This window comes from Dasypus novemcinctus, chromosome 4 (genome assembly GCF_030445035.2).
Source record: "Dasypus novemcinctus isolate mDasNov1 chromosome 4, mDasNov1.1.hap2, whole genome shotgun sequence".
NCBI classification, from domain to species: domain Eukaryota; kingdom Metazoa; phylum Chordata; class Mammalia; order Cingulata; family Dasypodidae; genus Dasypus; species Dasypus novemcinctus.
In genome coordinates this window covers 100,713,701-100,724,660 of record NC_080676.1, presented here as the reverse complement: position 1 = coordinate 100,724,660, position 10,960 = coordinate 100,713,701, and the positions used below count along the sequence as shown (strand labels likewise).

General features: G+C 38.4%; 1 pseudogene; it reads right to left on the bottom strand.

Moving 5' to 3' along the window:
- Window positions 1-8,523: 8,523 nt before the first annotated feature.
- LOC101426474 (ras GTPase-activating protein-binding protein 2 pseudogene) lies at window positions 8,524-9,945 on the bottom strand (annotated as a pseudogene).
- Window positions 9,946-10,960: the final 1,015 nt, after the last annotated feature.

Sequence of the window (10,960 nt, the reverse complement as noted above, 5' to 3'; positions counted from 1 at the left end):
TTTTTCCTAATTATAACAAGAACAAGAAAGGTTGTTCTTTTTTTTTTTGCAGTTGAGGAAAGTGTAAAACGAGAAAGGTTAAGTAGATAGCTTGCGATCACCCTGGAGCTAGTAAATGGCTGTGCCAGGATTTGAACTCATGGGCCTCTAATGCCTATGAGTTTTCTGTGATATCATGTTAAGTCTTCAAGGTGATCTCTAAATCTAGACCAGACCCTAATCTGCCTGGACAGTTTGAAGAGGGCTCTTCCCTAAGGCTGAGGATAGGCTAGACTAGAATCTTGGCCCATTGTTTCATATTGTAAGCATTTTTATGAGTTATTTTTAGGAACTCCTGGAAAAGAAAGGGTGATGTTTCTTCTTTCCTATTAGATCTTGTGATCTAGAGTTGCAGAGCAAAAAAGCAGCTCAGAAAGAGGCCAGGTACAAAAGACTACTGTATTAGTCAGCCAAAGGGGTGCTGATGCAAAATACCAGAAATCTGCTGGGTGTTATAAAGGGTATTTATCTTGGGTAGGAGCTTACAGATACCAGGCCGTAAAGCAAAAATTACTTCCCTCATCAAAGTCTATTGTCACATGTTGGAGCAAGATGGTTGCTGACATCTGCGAGGGTTCAGGCTTCCTGGTTTCCTATGTTCCTGGGCTTGCTTTTCTCTGGGTTTAAGGGTCCTCTCTTCCTGGGGCTGGCTTCTCTTTCCTCTGTGAGCTTACTTCCTGGGACTCCAGCTTAAGGCTTCAGTATCATTCTCCAACATCAAATCTCCAACATCAGAAACCCTCAGCTGTGTTCTTTACCATGCTTTTATCTGTGAGTACCCACCCACTAAGGGGTGGGGACTCAATGCCCTAATCATAACTCAATCATGTCCAGGTATAGATCAGATTGCAAATGTAATCCAATATTTCTTTTTGGAATTCATCAATAATATCAAACTGCTACAACTACATATTATGATTCCATTTATATGAAATATCTAGAGTAGGTGAATCCATAGAGATAAAAAGTAGATTAGTGGTTGCCAGAGGCTTGGATCAGGGAGCAGGGGTGGATACAGAGTGTCTTTTTGGGGTGATGAAAATGTTTTGAAATTAGATAGTGGTGATAGTTGCACAACTTTGAATATACCAAAACTGCTTAAAAAGGATGAATTTTAAATTTTATACTATGTAAATTATATATCCCTCAAAAACATATATATAAATAAAAGAACAGTAGCACCCAGGCTCTCTCTTGAAAAACTCAAAAAACTTTTAGTTAGATGAAACTTCTCAAATTACAAATGTTAATGTTAAATTGTTATTCATTGCTAGATTCTTTACCTGATCTTCTGAGAGACTGAATGACTTTTTTAGTCTAAAACGTGTGCATACAATCCACCCTTACAGATTATTCTTTTTCAAGGTTTTGAAGTAATTTTGTTTGGATACAGTGTTAGAACCAAATGCCCAATCAAGTCCTCAAGTCTGGATTTTGTCCTGTGTCTAGCTGTCAGACTCAGATAATGCCCCATTGACACAGTGAACAGGGACAGGGCTCCTATTTTCCTAGGTGGAGTTTGAGCAATTTCTGTCCTTATTGCCTGATGGGGACATTGATTAACACACTGTGTATGTCTAGTTGAAGTGCAGGAGCTGTAGTTGTGCTCTGACTGTCAACATTACATACTCAGTTGGTGTCCACAGGGTGTGGGAACCTCCTGTCCTTGGCAGAGGACAGAGCTGCTTTGACTCTCCTGTAATTCCCTTGTCTCCCAATCGGAGGAATACAGGGCTGGGCTCCAGACAGGGAGCCTTTCCATCCATGGTCCACCCAACTATGGCAACCAGAGGCTGTAAGTTCTGGATGAGTGGTTGTAGTATTTGTGTTTGTAATGGGTTAAAGTTATATGAACCCTAGAAAAGTATGCTCTTAAAGCTAATCTATTCTTGTGGGGTAACCCTATTGTAAGTAGGGCCTTTTGAATAGGTTACTGCAGTTAAGGTGTGGCCCAGAGTGGGTCTTAATACTCTTACTGGAGTCCTTTATAAGAGAATGTAATTCAGAGAAAGAAGAGAGAAAGCCACGGAAGCAAGAAGCTGAAGCAGTGAAACCTGGAAGAGAAGGGAAACATCAACAGAAGCCATTGTGTGCTTTGCCATGTGACAGAGGAGTCCAGTATCACCAGCAGCCAGTTTTCAGGGAGAAAGCACCACCTGATGATGCCTTGATTTGGACATTTTTCTCAGCCCCAAAACTGTAAGCTTGTAAGTTAATAAATCCCTATTGCTAAAAGCTGACCCATTTTTGATATTTGCTTTTAGCAGCCCAGCAGGCTAAAACAATGTTTCCATTTTTATATTTGTAGAAAGAGATTAATGATAGTGATTCTAGATGTTATGACTGGTGGGAAGTGTTTGAAGGGATGATCTTATGAATCATTGTGTCCAACAGACTTAGAGACAGGAAATGACATAGGCAGTTAATGGCAGAGCTGGGATGAAATCCAGGTCTCTAAATTCCTAGTCTAGGATTCTTTTGACTTCAGTTTGGCCTTTTATAAGCAGCTATGGGTTGGAAAGTGGAAGTCAAAATAAAACAGCAATTGGTTTATGAACCCAGCACATTCTGCTTTACTATCTCTAAAATATATGCAATAACTCCCCAATCTGGCTCCTATCTTTCTTTCCACCAGCTTTCTCTCAAAACTATTCTCTAGTCATCTTGGGAATGCTTTTCCAGTGTTTCTCATGTAGAATCTCAGAATTTAGTTCATTTCATTTCTGGTCTATTCCACAAACTCATTTTGAGTATGTTCTAGGCATTGTTGGGGTGTTAGGGGGGTAAAAGGTGAAGACGTCATAGAGCCTATTCTTGATGAGTTTACAGTCTAGAAGGGGAAACAAGAATAAATATATTACAGCATGGAATGCTAGTTGCTACGATAGAAATACACAGAAGGTACTGAGCAGACAAAAAGGAGTAACTCCAGGGCATGGAGCCTGGAAGGCAAGGAAATCAGAGTTGGTTTCACAGAGGAGGTAGTGTCTGAGGTGGAATTTGAAGACAAAAAGCAATAAGGATAAAATATTTACTGATGAGCTTCTACTGCATGCTTCTGCCTAGGTATTATTTAATAAATTTAGCATAACAAAAATTATAGCTAAAATGCTTCCTGAAAGTTATGGACAGGTACGGGTTGGCTCTTAGGATTCATACTGAACAGCTTATCAGAAAAGTTTAGCACTTAGCTCAGACATAGTTTCAGTAAAATGCTATTACTGAGAAGACTAGTACCAAGGGCTGCTGTCCCCATATCCAGAGAAAAGAGCTGCAGTACTTCAAAGGTTAACCCAGTAACAATACTGTTAATTAACATTTTCAGACAGCTTACCATTTGCTGCACAATATTATAGGCATTATCTTATTTAATTCTCACAATAACCACATAAATTAGGTAACAGTATTATAGGTAAGGAAATGGGCCCAGAGAGGTTAAGTAATAACTTTCCCAGGGTCAGAGAGCTAGAAAGTGGCAATCTAGAATGTGAACCCTATCTCTGGGGGCTGTCCCCACAGTGGGAACAGAGTTGGAATGTAACCTAAGATTCTTCTGAATCTTTTCAGTCTCTCCAAAGAAGTCCTGGTCATGGGAATATGGTAGGTGCATGGGATGAGATTGATCAGTGAATATTTGCTGAGTCCCTACAAGGTACTTAAAACACTAGGCGAGAGCCTGTTAGTGCAGAGACACAAGACTTCAGTCCTGGAGGATGACATTCCCCTAATAGAACGGAGGTCCTGCACAAGGTCATATGGCTAGTTAGTGACCCAAACCTTGGACACAGGGCTTTTGATATTGGAACTAGTGCTTTTTCTTCTATAATTCTCGTAGACAGATTTTAGTATTCTTGCATAAGAGAATCAGTTCCTGTAGGACTGGAATCTAAACAAATATCTTACACAATTTTTGGGGTCATGTTTTGTCATATTCTTTTCTGACTTGGAGATACCCTATTGCTAAAGTCTATTATTATGTTGGTGCCAGAGAAAAGATAATTTGAGACTGAAAATATTTCTAAGTCCTTTTATTAGTCAGCCAAAGGGGTGCTGATGTAAAATACCAGAAATAGGTTGGATTTTATAAAGGGTATTTATTTGGGGTAGGAGCTTACAGATACCAGGCCATAAAGCATAAGTTACTTCCCTCACCAAAGTCTATTTGGAGCAAGATGGCTGTCAACATCGTGAGGGTTCAGGTTTCCTGGGTTACTACGTTCCTGGGCCTTGCTTTTCTCTGGGTTCGAGTTTCCTTCCTTCCTGGGGCTGGCTTCTCTTTCCTTTGCATGCTGACTTCCTGGGGCTCCAACTTAAGTCTTCAGCATCAAACTCCAGCATCAAAACTCCAACTTCAGAAACCTTCAACTCTATTCTTTGCCATGCCTTTTATCTGTGAGTTCCCCCAACCCACCAAGGGGTCGAGACTCAATGTCTTAATCATAACTCAATCATGCCTAGGTACAGATCAGATTTCAAGCAAAATCCAATATCTATTTTTGGAATTCATAACCATATCAAACTGCTATAGTCCTCCTTTGGTCTTAGCCCTATCTTCTTTTCTACTGTTCTTCACCACTGACCTGTAAAATACTTGATATTTAAAAATAAAAATCCTGCACAGCTTACTTTTCAAATCATGCTCGTCTACATTTTTTCCACATTTTTAATAACACATCTACAGAATGAGATAAACTAGTTTTCATTAGGGCAGTGTTTAAAATCCTTGGTTGAAGGATCTGAAATCATAAATATCTCCTGACTTCAAGGAGAAAAGTTAGTAACAGGCTTGGTTGAGGCAGAAAAGTCAAAATTAAGTTGAAAGCTAGAGGAAGAAGCAGGAAAATGAGGCTGGTGCTGTATAATATTCTGGAGAGCTGGTAGGACCATTTGATTCATGTGTTGAGACAAATGAAGGTTTTATACCTCATTTTACATGGACATACTACAGTGTCCTGACTGAGGTATAGCCAAGACTATCTTTATGTCTAGGTAGCTGTGACTAGAAGGACTTCAGAAAGGGTTTCTGAATAAAACCTTTATCTTCACCTAAAATACCACCGTTGGAGTTTCGTTCGCTTGAGTCTAAAGATATTTCAAGGGTGGGTGGGGTGGGGGGTATATGGAGACCTCATATTTTTTGAATGTAATATTTAAAAGAAAATAAGAAAAAAAAAAAGAGCATCACTTGATAATGCCTTGATTTCAACATTTTCCTGGAATCTAACTGTAAGTAAATAAATTCCCATTGTTTAAGCTCAAAAAAAACCAAACAAAAAACAAAAAAACAAAACGAAACACGAAAAACAAACCAAAAACAAACAAAAAAACATTATTAGGCTTTTAAATAGTAACCTCATGCTTTTGCTTAATGTCTCAATGATTGACTAATAATTTATTTCCTGTTTGTGTTAATTGATTTGAATCTTGGACTATATCACTAGCCATATCACTCTGTAGATGAGGGAATTGAGGCCCTGGTAGGTTGTGATTTGCCACAGTTCAATTAGTAGCAGAGCAAGAATGAGAACTCAGGACTTTGCACTCTTAACTACTTTTTTGAAAGAGAATTTTTTTCACTTGTACAAAATTCATGAATACATGTGTGTTTTCTTCAGAAATATTTATACAATATTAAACCTAAAGGGTAAAAATATTAAAGTCCTCTTTGCATCCTTTTTTATTTCCCTGTGGAAGTGGAGATGCTTTTGGTGAATGTTTTTGGATCCTTTTGTATGTACATATATTCATGCATATATGTGTAATGAAACATAGTTTTATTTTACATCAATGGAACTCATATCACATGCAGTGTGCTCTGGCTGGCTTTATTTTATTTTTAAAGGTTTGTATTTTTTGAATTAAGCTATAATTATATATATCTTCTTCTTTTTTTTTTTTTTGCAGACATCAGTAGTTTATTGTATGTTTAGTCCAAACACATTCAAAATGGAAACTCGAAGAATACTTTCCACCTGAAACAAACTAGATTCTACTAGTATATAATGCTTAACACATTACAGCAATAAAGATGGTAATCCATTGTCTTCTATACCTACTAAAGCCAAGATGGTAAAACCCAATTTGGTTGCAGTAGAGTCTTGAGGATAGAATATACCATCAAAAATAAAACAGCAAGTAACAGTAATAGATGAATAATTTTACTCTTTCACTGAAAAGGGGACAAAACATTAAAAGTCCACAGTACTGTAGGTGAACAATCACCACGGAAACCTCTCCACATGATGGTTTGTTCATGGTATGCAAAGACTGAAGATGAATAGCTTCCTAATTTTTTTTTATTACACTTAACATTTGTCATTACTTTTGGTGCCAGAACAGGGCAATATTGGATTTGAAATTTTATATATATAAAATGAGAAAGAGTAGAGGGAAAATACTCTTTAAAAAAAGAGAACACTGTCAGTAAACCACTTATTTAAAAGCAGTGTGAATAAAGACTTCAAGCCTTGAAAGTAATTTTCTGCTAAGAACTTCAAGTACTATACCTAGCAACACAAAATAAAATATGTTTAAAATGGGGGGAAAAATCCTTAACCCTCCCCCATACCCCCCACCAATGGAAACTATGAGAGATCTGTGTCCCCAAAAATACATGCAAAAGTGAAAGACTTTTCCCTCAAACACGGAAGACCTAAGTCAGGGGAGAGAGTGAATTTAAAAAAAAAAGACAAGACATATATTACTCATATTGCCCAGTACACGAAAAACAAAATACGTGCATTATTTGCTAGTTTAGTAGATAGCAACCAGTTGCATAATTTAGAACCAATTTATTACTATGTCAAGTGCATTTTTTGTTTTTACTAAAATCAAATGGAGAAGTCTTCCGTGTTAACAAGCAGCTTTAAGTGGTCACACTTATTTATCCCACTCCTAACTGAAAACATTAGAAAACTGCTATGTACTAAATGCTCCAAGCATTATCCTTTGCCATACTTGCAGTTTACTGGAATTTGCTGTAAAGACAGACAATAATCCAGCAGCTACAAACTTTGCTACAGAACTGTTCAAAGATTCATGAAAAAATAAAAGATGCCATCCCAGACCTAAAATTCAGAGCCACGCGGGTGCTGACATCAAGAATTGTGCAAAATGAATGACAGTTCCCAGCACCCCCTCCCCTCCCCAAATAGGAAATGCAAACACTTCAGAGCTGCTGTTCCTTTTTCTGAAAATTGCAGTATCCTCACTTCAGATTTACTTGCCTTTTATGGAAATCTAACTGCTTTTAAAATGTCACTAAAAGTGTACATCAAGTTGATGGGCTTTTCAAAGCACCTCAAGTGATTCGCTACTACATTTACGTTCAGTTTAGAGAAAACTCAACTAAGGACTTATTCAAATAACTGACTTTCTTGTCGACCCTCTACCTCCCAAACACACAAGACTCCCTCCCACAAAGAACACAAAGTTGTTAACTGAATAACAAGGTAAAATAATATGCTAAGTCAACTTTACTGATTTTAAAGATATTGCAATTTTTATACACTTCAATCATTTTTCAATATTTTGTAGCTGTTTGGCTTTGCAGCACAGCAATTCATACACTATACTGTACAAAATTACAGCAAGACTGGAATGATGTATTAATAGAAGGCACCATCATGCTTCTTACATTACCAGAGAACAAAAATACAGTAAAGACAATTTTCACTGTACACAGCTTCAGGAAAGGAAAAGGGGGAGGAGGAGTGTGTTGAGCAGCCAGCCATTCCTGTAGTGAATGAAGGAAAATCTTAGATATGGAGCTACTAAATCTGGTCTAACACTCAAGACCATACCCATAGCATTTGAAGTTCTGATTTGTGTTATTTAGTTCATAACTAAATTATTTCCTTCTGGAATATACTTGTAGTCTTGTTAAGGTTTGTGTGTACACACGCTGGTCACAGCAAGCAGATAAAATGCACTTATTATTTCACAAACTATTCTCTACTTGGAAAAGATGATTTTTTCCCTGTTGCCTTCTGTTGCAGATGTCAGTGTTAATAAGGAGTTCAGAATACCCATTAGTGCGTTTTGATGAGTGCATAACAAGTTTCTGTTGGTTTGTATTTTTGGGGGGAGTCAAGAAAAAGGCAAGATTCTCCAGTTGCACAAATTGCACTATTTGTTTTCCAATATTAATAGGCAGAAACAGTAACACTTAAACAAAATGTGCAGCAGTGGACTTTTTTTTTTTTTTTTTTGACTCAAAAGACCTGAATTCAGTTGGGCATGTCCTTTTTAAGTTCATTTTGTTGTAGATGGTTTAAGATATTGTAATTTCTCAGTCCTTAATTCTCCAGCTCTAGATTTATAAATTAACAGTGTGAATCATGTTGTGAAATTGGGGAAATAATGTCCACCTCAATTTAACTGATAATCAAAAGGTGCTTTTCACATCAAAGAAATGATCAAAAAGGCTGTGTCACATTCCAAAGCCAAAAAAAAGTATTAACAAAAATGCAAACACGATGAATAATGTACCACTGCCAAAACTTTGCCAACAGTGGAGCTTCAGCGACGCTGTCCTGTAAAGCGGCCTTCCATTTGCCCGGTTCCTCTTCCAGAGCCAAGTTTCTGTGCCATGCCGCCTCTTGGAGGAGGTCCTCGTCCATCATACCACCACCCACTGTTCCACGTGGACCACCAGGACCTCGATCATTGCGCCTAATATCCCTGCGATCATCACCACCACCTCTGGTTTCCCGCTCTCTCGCAGCTCTTGTTTTTTTCTCTTCCACATTTAAACGGACTTCCCCTCGAAACATAATTGGTTTTGCAATTAAGATTCTCTGAACCGGTTCAGAGTCATCAAAAACCACAAAACCAAAATTTGGAAGCTTTCCCCCAACACCCTTGGTATTGATGCGAAGTTCCACAACGTTTCCAGAACTCATGAAGAATTCCTTCAATTCATTTTCATTAATATCATGTGGCAAGTTACCAACAAAAAGTTGATGACTGTCTGGATAGCGAATTATTCTACGGTTCTCAGATTCATTCTGTTCCGTATCTCCTCTGCCTGGTCTTGCTCCTCCAGGAGGAAAGCCACGTCGCTCTCTGGGTGGTTGTTCACGCACACGAGGCGGCTGAGACTGTACTTCCGGTTTAGCTTCAACTCTCGGCTTTGGTGGTTCTTGTGGAAGAGAAGCAGGTTCTGCGGGAGGAGGAGAAGTAGACTTCTCCTCTAATTCTTCTAAGTTCTCCTCCACTTGAGGTTTCGGCTCTTCAGTCTTTGTTTTCAGATTCTGGCTCAGGTTTGGGTTCCTGAGAAGATTCTTCCAAAGGCTCCTCTATGCCATTAGCCACAGGGTGAGCTGCAGAGTAACCACGTTGGCATCTTCTTGCACAGGTTCAGGAGATGGTTGCCTTTCTTCTTGTTCTTCTACTTCATCTTCTGATTCTTCATCAAGTTCAGGTTCAGGATCACCAAACACTTCATCTTCATACCGAAACATATCATTGTGAATGTAAAACTTATTTGGAACAGATCCTTCAGGAGCCAGAACAAAGGTTTGCATAAACTTCGGCTCTGGCTGTCCACTGTTAGACAGCAAACCCATGACCTGGACAACTACTCCATCACTCAAGGTTGCATGAGCATCCACATGACGAATTTTTGTATGACATTCACTGAAGTTCAGCGGTAACACTTTGTGATGTATATCATTTTGGCCATAAACGGCTTCCTGGGGCTTTCCACTAGCATCTACTCCACCATGAACGTAGGAAGAATTCCTGCCATAAAATCTGTGTAAATATTCTGGAGCTTTATTCAGCAAAGTATAGTATTGCCTCACAAACTCCCGCCCTACAAGCAGCGGACTGGGCTTCCCCACAACCATTTCTTTGCTGCACAATGTCGAATGCTCCAACTAACAGCGCCGGCGGGTGAGTCGCGCGGAGGTCGGCAAGAAAGTCGCTGGGGGGCGCCGCAGTGGATTCTTCTCGTTTTGCCGCCTCTTTCCTCCAACAAACCTCAAGCCTAGGAAACCCGAGAACCGCGAGGTAGTTTCCCTCACAACCCTCCCGGGCGCCAGGCTCGCTCTCTATATCTTCTTAATATAAATTCAGAAGTTTAAAAAAAAGGGAAAAGTCTCCTGCCTATCTCTGCCTCTCAGTCATGCAGTTTTCCTTAGAGGCCACGAGTGTTACAAGTGTCTTGCATGGCAACTCAGAGATAGTCTTCGCTCATACAAGTATTTATCCTCTTGTTTTTTGTTTTAAACTAATTGTAGCATACTATACATACTTATCTATACTTCCCCTTTTAAAAAGAATGAACATTACTTGGATATTATTCAATATCAATAGATAAAAGCCTCTTCTTTTTCTTTAAGTGGTAGCAGAAGATTATATAGTGCAGTTGCATAGTATTGAACTTTACAGACTATATTGCCTACTATTGCATTATACATATTTTCCATAATTCATTTTTTTCAGTGTCCTACTGAATTAGATTGTTTTCAGTATTTTCCTATTTAAAAAATTGTGGTGATAACTTCTTATATACAGGGCATTTCAAACATAGTAAAATATTATTTATTGAATAAATTCCCATAAGGGGCTTTTCTGGGTCAAATGTTGCATATATTTGTAATCTTGAAAGATATTGGTTCAGCATGGAGGTTGTATCAATTTACTCCCCTCTAGTAATGTATGAGAGCAATTTATCTTTCCATGATAATACAGAGAAATTTACTTATTTTTCATAACTTCTTGGTCTTCCACAGAATGGCTGCACCATTTCTGGTGTATACTAAATGCTCACTAAGTCTCTTAAACAAACTAGTGGGTTAAAGAAGGAATTGCAAGAGAAATCCATAAATATCTTGAGATAAATGAAAACAAAAACACAATGTATCAAAATTTAGGGGATATAGCGAAAACAGTGCTGAGAGCGAAATTTATAGCC